The sequence below is a fragment of the Cibotium barometz genome, chromosome 7 (genome assembly GCF_041138505.1).
Source record: "Cibotium barometz isolate CiBa-2024 chromosome 7, ASM4113850v1, whole genome shotgun sequence".
NCBI classification, from domain to species: Eukaryota; Viridiplantae; Streptophyta; class Polypodiopsida; order Cyatheales; family Cibotiaceae; genus Cibotium; species Cibotium barometz.
The window spans coordinates 38,425,950-38,436,147 of NC_141052.1; the positions used below are offsets into that span (position 1 = coordinate 38,425,950).

General features: G+C 41.9%; 1 protein-coding gene across 8 annotated transcripts in view; it reads right to left on the reverse strand.

The window, feature by feature from the left end:
- LOC147636967 (uncharacterized) overlaps positions 1–9,176 on the reverse strand; it is a 48,397-nt gene extending 39,221 nt beyond the window's left edge. For 7 of the 8 annotated variants that reach the window (XM_086800561.1, XM_086800562.1, XM_086800556.1 and 4 more), the window contains exon 1: positions 9,050–9,176. The gene's annotated coding sequence lies outside the window, so the exon portion shown is untranslated. The remainder of the gene's footprint in view (positions 1–9,049) is intronic. The other variant, XM_086800557.1, reaches the window with a different exon arrangement.
- Positions 9,177–10,198: the final 1,022 nt, after the last annotated feature.

The following is a 10,198-nucleotide window of genomic DNA, read 5'->3' on the forward strand; positions in this document are numbered from 1 at the left end:
ATTGGCTGGTGTAACAAGCCAATCCCAGAGATCCACGCCACGCAAGGCCGATTTCACCTTCACCTTCCATAGGGTGTAGTTGGAACCATCCAACTTAGCAGACTCAGCAAACATATGAAGAGAAGTGGGAGCAGCCATCACAAGAGCTTGGGCTCAATCTCAAGAAATGCACAAACTCTGAAGAAAAAGGTGTCCTCCACAGGTACCAAGAGTGCCACCAAAGCCTGCAACACCACAAGCCCCCTCTGCAAAGGGAAAGGACCACTGGAGAGGAAAACGCAGCAGTGAACAAGTGCTGTCCTGTAGAAAACAGGCCGCCTGCAGTCCAATCTCCAAGTGGGCAATGAAACGCTGATCTACAAGAGCCAGACAGCTGAATCGGTGAAGCCAATCTGAAGAAAAAACGACCAGCAGAGTGCTGTCCAGAAAACGCAGCAGCAAAAGCTATGGATCTGGAAGAAAACGCAGAGGAGTAGGTGCTGAAAACAGGGCTGAATCTGGGGCAGCAGAAAGGTTGCTAAACCGGGAGCGATGATACCATGAAAGAGTGCACAGAGCGGAAGCAGAGTGGCACTAGAATGTGCTGAACAGAGAGTGCAAGAGAGAGAGAGATATGGAGCAAACTATGCTGAATATACTGAACCAAAACAGTCCCAAGCAAGAGACAGTGATAGTCTCATAAGTGAGGGAGCAAATATGTACAAGACTCAATGAAAAATGAGAGGCCAGCACCCACTATTTATAGTGGGGAAGTGCTGGCCGACTGGAGCACATAAACAGGCCGACTGGAGCTATTGGACATGGCCGACTGGAAAAATGCCAGAATGGCTGGGAAAAATCCCAAAAAAATAGTAAAAAAGGGGTGGCCAGCCCACAAGCAAGGGCCATACAAAAGGGGACCAAATGGGCACCATAAAGAGCAGAAACTGGGGATGAAAGTGCTAACACTTTGCTCCCACATGAAAAGCACTTCCCCTCTCTCATGCAATCAAAGATATACTATCTGGACAGCTTAGGATCATCCTTTTTACTCCCCGGCTTCTTTTCTAAGCCCCCTTTTGCATCCTTGGACTCATGAGACATAAACTTAGGTGACTGTCCACTCTTTTTCTGCTCATTTCTAGCTCTGAATTTTCCCTTGTATGAGCTGAATTCTTGTCTTTTTGATGCTCCCTTGCCATGCAACTCAAAAATAGTTGCTGAGTATATGAGCAACTATAAAGTGTTGTGGGGGGTACACTGCAAGGCTCTTTTGAATGATTCGTTGCAGCCCTGACTCAAACTTTCTTTTCTTCTTGTCCTCACTAATCGTCATGAAAGGTGTGACTTTGAGAAGAATCCGCCAAAACTTTGAACCGCCTTCATCCTGTGTTAGCCAATCCCATTCCTTTCGTACATCCTTCTCAAAGTGAGGAGGAAGGAACTGATCATAAAATTGCTCTTTGAAAGCACTCCATGTTTGGGCAGCTATCCTATCCAAAAGCTTTGCCATCCACCAATCACTTGCAGTCTCTTTAAGATGCATACCCACATGCCTGAGCATAGATTTCTCGGTAAATTCCTCAATGCAAAAGGCTATCTAAAATTGCTTTATGAAAGCAAGTGCCTTGGTAGTATCCAACTTTCCATTATAGCTCTCAAATTTAAAGTCCTTGTCCCCTGATTTGAACTCTTTGGCCTTCTTGCCATGACGTGCATCCCGACGCTCTAATACATCATCCTCCTCATCATGCCTACGTTGGCGACGATGCCCAGATCTAGGGCTGATTTCCCGCGTAACACCTTCCACTCTAGATGGAACTTTAGGAGCAGGAACATACCTAGAAGGTGGAGATACCACCGACAATGCATGAAGATCTTTTGCATCTCTCAAATGGGCTGAAAACCCCTCATCATTCCTGTTGCCATATATATAGGCAGTGATGTGTGTGAACACTTAGGACCACCGGGGCACTTTTGTTAGAAAAAGTGATCTATGTCATATCATAGACAAGGTCAAAGGGATGTGGATGAATGTGGTGAAGGCTAGGAGTTATCCCACATGCAAAGGCAAAGCCCATATGGTACTTGGACCTATATAAAGGGTCATTTCAATGTAATGTGATACAACAATTTATTCTCAAGTACACAATCTCTTGGTCAAGTAAGTGCATCTTGTGTTGCTTTGTATTGCTTTTGTCATTTGTTTATAATCATGTTTAGCATTATGTTTGAGCCTCCATAGGCTAGCCTAGTCCTAGATCCATGATTTCCAACATGGTATCAGAGCCTGGCAGGCTATGGCTTAGCTTAGTTTAATTGTTTTGCCATTTCTCTTCAATATGGTGCCCACAAAAGGAAGTGCCATTGAGAAGAAGGAATAGCAAAATTATTGCATTAGTCTTTGCACCATTAGGGATCTGGTAGGTTCAGCTCTCCAATAGCTTAGGTCTATCTCTCTTAGCTTAGCTTAGTATTTTTCACATCATTAGCACTAATCTCTTTCATTAGGATTATTGTGTTGGTCTCTTTAGTTTAGAGCCCTTTAGACTCTCAAAGGAGATAAGAGTCCATAGACGAGCGCTCGCTTTGCCATACAAGAGGTACTTGGAACACACACCGCATGAAGAGAGAGAGTGAGCATCTAAAGAATAGATAAGCAGCTCGGCAACAAAGCAAAGGCTAGCCGGCAGTGAAGGCTATGCTGTAGACGGCAGCATCAGAACGAGAGATAGCAGCACGGGCCTCAACATTTACATCTCCAAGTGCCAGCTGTTTCAGCAACCTCCGAGACACGCATTTGCAAGAACAAGTAGAGCATGTGTGGCAGCTCACGACGTGCACGGCCAACCACGAACCTAGTACAGAAGCCAGGAGGGAATGAGAAGCTATCACTGTCCGAAGCAGTAGAAGAAGGAGCTGCCCAGTAGCGCAGGCCACAGCAGAACACAGGCGGTGACGGCGAGACGAAGAAGGCAGTTGACCAGATCCTTATCCAGCATCATCTGTGGAGCCTTCGAATGCTGACAGATCCTAAATCAGTGCAGCAGCCGCCGGACGAATAAATCTGGCCGTTTCTAATTTGGAAATAAAGAATTCTTATTCTTTATTATTTTGAGACTAAGGTTTAAAAACCTTCAAGCAATTTAAGAGGTTGTTCATATGGTACGATGTTCTTTTACCTCTTTTTGGAAAATTCCATGCATTATGCCGATGCCTCAAGGATGGGAATGCACGCACAGTCTATGAGCAATGTCAGGACGAAGAAGATGCTATGCAAAATGAAGAAGCAGATGAAGATGCAGACAGAGATGCAAAAATGGATGAAGACAAAGACGAAGATGTCAATGAAGATGAACAAGATGCTGTCTATGTTGATTATTATGTCATGGCTCACATGTCATAATGACGAATGATTTATGCCCTCTCTTACCCAAATGTTTATGTATGGACACTACTACCACCGAACAATGTAATCATATAACCACCTCTTATGATGATGAAGAGGTACCTGATGATGAATGGGCTTTCTAAAGCCATGATGATGCACTCCTTTACTCAAGATGTATGTTCACCTCTGACCACCGATGATGTAGGTCATGTGATATGATGTATGCTCACAGTTCTCCTACGTTGACCATGTAGCCCACAAGGGGGGATTGATGGGAGTTGGGTTTCCATGCTCAACACATGATGGTGCACATGAGACACAATGTTCATGGATATGGAGTATTGGAGAGACACATGATGGTGCACATGAGGCACAATGTTCATGGATATGATGATGATGATGCTATGATGATGATGGGGTATGGGAGAGGAATGTTTTCATGTAGGAATGTTTTTCATGTCATGTCATTTTCTTTTCGCAATGTAGAAGCTATGCTCCCTATGAGCGATGCTAATTTCTTTTATGTACTGTAGAGCTATACTCCTTATGAGTTAAGCTTTTTCTTTCATGTAATGTTAGAAGCAAGGAAGGGCATTATGATATGCCATGATCAAGGAAGGGTGTTAGAAAAAGTGATCTATGTCATATCATAGACAAGGTCAAAGGGATGTGGATGAATGTGGTGAAGGCTAGGAGTTATCCCACATGCAAAGGCAAAGCCCATATGGTACTTGGACCTATATAAAGGGTCATTTCAATGTAATGTGATACAACAATTTATTCTCAAGTACACAATCTCTTGGTCAAGTAAGTGCATCTTGTGTTGCTTTGTATTGCTTTTGTCATTTGTTTATAATCATGTTTAGCATTATGTTTGAGCCTCCATAGGCTAGCCTAGTCCTAGATCCATGATTTCCAACAACTTTTTCCCTCTTTAGGAGGTTTTTTCCCCCGGCTTGTATATACGCCCATTATTCTAGGGCTAACTAATCTTTGTACATTGACACAATCTAATACACTGTGTGTTGTGTGCATTCTTGCTTCTTCTTCTTCTCCAAGCTTTGTGTGCTTTCCTGCAACCCTAATTCCAACAATTGGTATCAGAGCAAGCTCCGGCCCCCAGGGCTACGCCGCTAGCATCCTCCGACTCACGTTCTCCGATTGAGGTGAGCTTTCACGAGCGCTTGCAGGTCACTATACTCTGCAGATAGGCCGTAGGGCTTTGCCCTCTCAGAAATTGCATCTGAGGTCGTTTCGAGCTTCGTTTTTGCATTACAAGTTCTGTACAGGTGTTTTCGTCATTTTGTGCAGAAATTTCGACAGCGCAATTTTCTGCAAAACAGGCATACGTATTCTATTGTGGACCGTGCTACATAGCACGAGTTGTTTTCTATTCGGTCTTTGCTTCATTACAGGTAGCTTTTGCATCAGTTTCAGTCAGTGGCCATGGCTGATAACAGCAATGATGTATTTCACATGTTGTCTACCGATGACAAACTGGATGGAGACAGCAACTACCCACTTTGGGCATACATGATGCAGCATGTTTTGACCTTTGACTTCACCTTTTACACTTGACCATACATTTCAATCTTTGGAAATGCACCCTTAGTCTAATGTGCATGCTCCTCCCCTTGCTCCACAATTATTGCACCCTCACACATTGTTTTTCTCAACACCTCCCCTCAATGTGATAAGGGCCTAATACGTAACATTCATTGACTGACCTACACCCCATACTCATGGTTGGAGTGGTCCATCTAGGCTACTCTATAAGCTACACTGTTGGCTTTGTCTTGACTCTTTACACACTGGGAGAGTGGGATTACACTAGGGGTTAGGAGCCATGCTCCTTGTGGTTTCTTAGAAGAGATTTTCTGAGTTGCTTCCTTCCTGGTGGAAAGCCTCAATGTCGTCCTCCTTCTTCATCACCACTAAGTATGCTTCTTTGACACGCTTCTTGTGCCAAAAATCCTTTGCCATATGTCTGACCTTATCACAATGGTGGCAAGTTATCTTCATCCTTGGTCTTGATCCTTTGGAGAAGAAAGCCTTCTCTTTTCCCGATGTAGCTTGTTCCTTCTTTGCTTGAATCCTTTTGTCTTCTTCAACAAGTGCTATTTTTATTCCTTCAAGACTTGTATCTAGAAGGTTCTTTAGTGTCACAAATTCTTCCATTGTCATTGTTTATAACAAGATAGCAATCATGTTTTCTTCTTCTGGTGGTGCTTTAATGCCGGCTAATTGTTGAATTATGCCTTTTACTTTATTAAGATGAGTAGAGAGGGAATCACTATCTTTTATGTCCAAAGTAAAGAATTTGATTTTCAAGTCAATTTTAGAGTTATTTTGTTTAGCACCAAAGATTTTATCTAGCTCATCCCAAGCTTCTTTGGAAGAAGGAGTGTGGAACATTGTGCAGGGTATGGATGTACGTCCAAGTTCTGTGGATGTAGGATCTGTTGAGGATGTTGTAGATTCTAGCAGCTCTACTGTTGCTGCTGTTTTACCCACTGCTGAATATAATCCCTAAGATATGAATGAGATGATTAAAACAAGATCTTGTTAAACCTTTACATAGACTCACAAGCTGCCCTGGAACAATCCGACCTACTGTCGGCTGGCAACCAGGAGATAATAAATCTTTTATGCCACCGACTTTTCACATGTGTTGTCCAATCCCCTTGGCCGACTGCTATCTAGTCTCTCGGCCCTGCTCCTGCACCATTCTGACCAATCCTAAAGCCTAGCTGCAAATCTAGGTTAGCATGTCCATGTCACCATGCACATGGCATCCCCTCTACTAAAGTTGATGACACGCTTCCGAACCCTTGACAATGGATGACTGTCATCATCCCTTTTGACCCTTCATGAAAACCCACACTATTTTCCTTCAATGCCTTGCAACCTTTCTACCGAAAACATTGCAATGCTTTGGTTCCAGTCCATAGTTTGGTGTAGATCTGTGCATCTATTCCACTTTGTCCCCTTGTCCTTCATGCCTTGTCCCTAAACACTTCCATGATCTTCTTTCCCAAGACTGATCCTTGCTTTCCTTGCACCCCTCCCTGTGGTGGATGATCATCATCCCTTGAAATTGTTACTCTGAAAGCCTTTCCCGGTATGCCCCAAGTGGCATCCGACTATCAGGTCTGCCATTCCTACGGGTTATGTTGACCAACCTCATGGTTTTCTTCCATTTGGTGTTACTTCCATTGGGCCATGTTCCTGTGCACTTTTCTTGTACCTTGGACCTGTGCACCTTGATCTGGGACACTTCAGCACTTAGCATTGCTAAACCTGCTATGATACAATGTTGCCTATTCACCACACCACCAAAAGATCAAGACACGGGTGATGGTTTCAACCATGCACGATGCAATAAGGGTGGGTGGGACCTGGGCAATGACAACATCTCATAATCAGCCTGAAGCTCTAATGCCAATGTCACATGGAAGCTCCTAACCAATCCTAAAACTTGGCTGCAAATCTGGGTTAGCATGTCAAGTGCACCCCCATGCCATGGCTAATCCTCTGCATGACCACCATTAATTCCTGATCAGTTAAGTCAGCATTTAGGACAACAGTAGCATAAGTATCATCATCTACAGCATCATCCTCATCATCAGCAGCCACATCATCGTCGTCGTCGTCGTCGTCATCATCATCATCAACACATAAGCATCATAAAGGAGGGCATGTTGGCAGCCATTAAAGGCTGTATTACAGCAGTCGGCAGCCTTCAAGTGGGCCCAGGCAGCAGGTGGGACAGCATCAGCAAATGTTCAGCAACTGTGGGCAGGCATAGAAAGAACCACATCATTTTTCAGGATTTTATTCATGATCTTTTGTCCAGAGCAGGCCGACTGCAACATATGCTGGCTGACTTGCACCTCAAGCATCATATATAAGAAGAAGGCATAAATCAGCATAATCATCAAGTCATTCTCAGCATTCATAAGTCTAGTCATCAGTTAGCATGTAGAAAGGGGCTAGAAGGTCACCCCTATGGGCTGACCAAGGCCCAAGCATGTACATAAAATCAGTCAACTTTTTTGTACCATATTAATACAGAAAACCCTGACACCCATCTCTCTTCTTCTCTCTCCTCTCTTGTAAATCAGCATCAATGTTCTTAACCACGCTTAGGGTTGTGGGTCAATACAGCAAGGCTTCCACGCATGCAACATAGCATGTCCATGTTGCCATGCACATGACAAATTTTATGAAGTTTCATAACTACTCACCTACCAATGCCAAGTCAGTAAAAGATTTTTTCAAAGAGTGTCCCAATACTTCTTGAAGCGTACACGGAAGCTTTTCAATTGAGGATCATGTCAAAGCAATGGGGGATGTCATGAGCTAGACCCACGGGGAGGTGCCCGTGGAGTCTGGACATCCATTGTGTGGAGTGGCACATAGAACTCCACAAAGAATCCCCCCGACATGTGCCATGAGAGGATACTAGTGAGCATGTACTATGGCAAGTGGCCTTAGGGATTTGGTCTACTAAGGAATATGACCATAGGTTTTGAACTTTTCCAGGACTCCTAAGGAATGACCATAGAGCATTTATAACAATTATTACATCAACAAGAAGCAATCTACCTTCTTTTGGAGGATATAACCTTTCTTAACTATATCATTAATCTTGATTATATTGCCTTAGATCCGGCCAAGATAAAGGACAATGGATTGGCCGATTTACAAAGATGGTCAAGCAATTTGTAACCATAGCTCAACACCTTCCAACCCTATACAACTTTCGAGCATCAATAACGTTTTGTTCATGCATATAGCATTAACACTAGCATGGAGTCAAGATCCAAATTTAGATCCAAGTCAACGTTGTACATGATTTGCAATATAAATAGTAATTGCAGCACAAGGTGGTTAGAAACATTAGGTATGATACATACAATATCTGTTCAACACAAGTACAAAAGTACTGATAAACTAAGGGACGTTAAGTACACTACTCTTTTTCTAGTTTGCATAGTATTAATTATAAAATATGTATATTGAAAACATTAGTGTGTCTTGGCAGTTTGGGAAAGCTATGGGATGCAAGGATGAGAAATAGAGGCCACCTAAGAAGGTCTAGGACAAACAGGAACTTCAAAATCAATAATTGTGCATTTTGTACGGCATACATAACACGTGCACGGTATGCAAAGTACTAGATGCATCACGAGGTGGTTGAGTACGAGCACGGAAAGCAACATGAAGTGATTAGCATTAATCCACATGCGTCTTATGTGATGACAGAGGGATATCTCATGAAGGATAATTGCCTACTTGTTGTGTCTTACACGAGGCAAAAAAGTTGAAAATTAGGGTTAATCACAAGAGTTAAACAAGATGCCACAAGCGAAAAATCTAAGAGGAAAAAGGGGAGAGCCCTGGCGAGTGAGTTCAATTATGCCCCCCTCTTACACCATAAGCTGTGGGATTTTAGAAACCTCCTCGCAATTAAAAAAATTTTAAAAAAAAACGATTTCACATACATAGATTTCGCATTGCAGAATTAACTGAAATTTATGATGCAAAGAATAAGAGAGCTTTGATTTTTGGAATCCATTCCAGCCATTAGTTATGAATATAAAGCAGGTTACGCAAAAACACCCATAAATATTCATGAAAAGAAGAAGAAAAAAGTGTTCACAGAGAGAGACTCACCTGCTAATCCGTCGACACAGGCACAGACAGAAAGAGAAAGGTAGTTTCTCTTTCCGAGCTAAGTCGATAATTATATTTCAAAGGTTTACTAAGGTCGTTTCTAAAACCGAATAATTTTGTCACTATTTTGAGAAATAATTAGATTTGCAAATTAAAGCAACAAAAGATAAATTTATCTCTATACAAGAAAAAAAAAAACTTGTGCTCGGAAAAAAATTTGTGGATCTACAATCAAGAAATGCCATATTGAAGCAATCTTCTTTTGAAAAATCAAAAAATTACAATCCAATTTTGTTATAAAAAAATTGTTGCTTTTGGCAATCCAACATGCTATTATCACAACTTGGATTGAGAAAAGATGAAGATAATGATCTACGATTGAAAAATAGATTTTAACAAATTCTTACAATGTGTGAGGCTGGTTTAGGGTGTAAAAAAGACTTAGTATGTTATCATCCATTAATTATGATTCACTATAAGTAACGATTCAACATGCTATCATGCATTTTATAGGCATTCAAAGAGGATAAAGAGAAAGTAGAGACTAACCTAGTATTCCATGTAGAGAGAGAGAGAGAGAGAGAGAGAGAGAGAGAGAAGATCTATGTCTGTTAATATATTTTCAAGGCTTCCAAAAATCTAAATAGTTAATATACATTTGTAAAGTTTACTAAGGTTACTGACCTCTCACATCGGTGCCTTTGCCCCCTTTTACAGCAATTGAGAGGGATTCAAACCGCACAACATGCACCACAGTGCATGTAGCTAGTATTAGCCCCTCACTTTAAGGGTTAAATTTTCTGTTGGTTATGTTCACTAAAATGGAAACTCTTGTGCCTTACATGAGAGGAAGAAGGAAATAACTGCAAGAGTTAGAGCCAATTTACCTGAATGCCAATATGAGTGCAAATATTGGGAAGATAAGGAGATGAAGAAGGAGAGGGAGAAGAGGAGAGCAATCTTCACTCAATCAATACTCTCACACATAATCCACAAGCAAGCATGCATGCACCAAAAGAAAGCAAACTAGCAAGTAAGCTATCACCACAAGACTAGACTCAATTGTGATAATCAAATTATGTGTTTTCTCATTAGCCAAAATGACTTATATACAAGCCTCTTGTGTGCCATGTTCGACTACCCAAGGAA